Here is a 2,048-nt window from a genome sequence, read left to right on the forward strand (position 1 = left end):
TTGAAGGCAGAAGAAAAATGATCTCTAGTAAAAATTTGGATCTAGACAAATGAAGGGAGAGACAAAAATTGTAAACAAGTAAATGAATAAAAAAGGCATTACAACTTTTGTTTAATATTACTAAAGGTTAAATGACTGCTTAAAACCAAAATAATAACTACTGTTATTTATTGGGTTATGAAGTTATAATACACAGAAGTAAACTGTATGGCAACAACAGAAAAAATCTGGGAAGAAATACAGGAAGTATACTGTTGTAATGTTGTTATGCTAAAAATAATACTAACTGCAAATTTTACATACAACCCCAAAAAAGTAGAGTAAAAAAAGAATATTTAATAAACCAACAAAAATATCAACTAGGATCATAAAACGTGTTCAATTAATATAAACAAAGGTAGGAAAGAAAAAGAACATAAAAGAGATGAGATAAATTTAAAAAAAATAGCAAAATGATAAACTCCAACTCAAACATATAATCACATTAAATGTAAAGTGCTCACAACGCTCACCAATAGTTAGACATTGTCAAAGTTGATATTTTTTTTTTAAAAAAAGCAAGACTAAACTCTGTGCTATCTTAAGAAACTCATAAAGAAAAAGGTTAAAAATAAAATGAGAAGATATCTATGATACTAACAGTAAAGCAAAGGTGGAGTGGCTGCATGAATATTAGATAAAGGAGATCTTCAGAGTAAAGTTTATTATGAGAATAAAGGTCATTTAAGTAAAGGTGTTAGTTCATCAAGAAGACACAATAATCACAAACATGTATATACCTAAGAGGATCAAAGTAAAGAAAGCAAATTGATGAAAATTAAAGGAGAAATAGACAGAGTCCCATTGATACTTGGAGATTATGATGGTCCTCTCTCAGTAACTGATGATACAAGCACATAGAAAATAAATGAGGAAATAACAGAGTTCATATTGTTCATGGAAAAATAATTTGTGAAAATTACATGTTTTTGTTATATTTCACAATATATAAGATGCTTCTTTAAGGTGCTTGTTCTGGGCATTTTTGCCAGCATTAGTTTTGTAAAATCTTTATCTTTCTTGTTTGTATTTTCTGAAATGCTTTTGCTCAAGTCTTTATTTTTAATTAATTTACTTTCAAATGAATCTGTTTTAAAAACATTAAGTTCAATTTTCTACATTTATCTAAAAGGTTTTATTTGAATTATTTTTATAATGTATCATATATAATTTTACACATAAAGTGAGATAAATCCTCATCTATTTGATAGCCATCTGAAGTATTTAAACATTACAATACAATTTTTTATACCTTGGCTGCTCATTTGCTCCTTAAATCTGTGACTTCAATTATTTGCATCTGTTGAATTTCTTTATGCACTTTGTATCTGTCATTAATAACATAAAATATTGTTTCATATTTTAGAAAATGTTTATATAAACTACTATGTTGAATATTATTATTATTTTTTCACATGTATGCACAGTTTCCTGCAGTGGCAAGTGACTTGGCAGTGCATTCATACTGATTTTTGTCTTTTCCCTACCCTATTTTACCCACTGCTTTTGTGGTGTTACTTGGGGATGATTCTCACAGAAATTATTTGTGTTCAAATTCTTTTCTCAGTGCCTGTTTCTTGGGGAACTCAAAACAGTGTTACATTGTAGTAATCCTAGGCTAGATAGCTGTAAAGACCACATTACTGGTAGAAATGGGGTAGTGGTATCACTTGGCGTGCAGTACAATCACAATTACTACAATTTTTCATTTTTGGTGAAGTGTCATAAGGAACAGATGGAAGAGGATAGACTAACTTGTGCCACATCAACAATTGAGAAGTGTGGAAGCAACAATAATTACAAGAATCATGTAGCTGTTAGCTGTGTTTATTGCCTTCAGTAAGAGAAGGTAGAAAATTTCAATTAATTCAAACACGTATAACTCAGGACACAATATAAAGGAGAACATATTCATGACAACTTTTCAAAAGACCCTTATGAACCATAGCAAGTGGGTAGAGTGTGTTGAAAATTTCAGCCAAGGCGGGGTGAGGTGGCTCACTCCTGTA

The 2,048-nt window shown here is 30.0% G+C and overlaps 1 protein-coding gene across 1 annotated transcript in view; it reads right to left on the reverse strand.

The window, feature by feature from the left end:
• Nucleotides 1-2,048, reverse strand: part of LOC105501230 (UDP-glucuronosyltransferase 2B9) — a 476,097-nt gene that overhangs the window by 314,251 nt on the left and 159,798 nt on the right. The window lies entirely within an intron of this gene.

The sequence above is a fragment of the Colobus angolensis genome, unplaced genomic scaffold, assembly GCF_000951035.1.
Source record: "Colobus angolensis palliatus isolate OR3802 unplaced genomic scaffold, Cang.pa_1.0 Scaffold70, whole genome shotgun sequence".
In the NCBI taxonomy this organism is placed as follows: Eukaryota; Metazoa; Chordata; class Mammalia; order Primates; family Cercopithecidae; genus Colobus; species Colobus angolensis.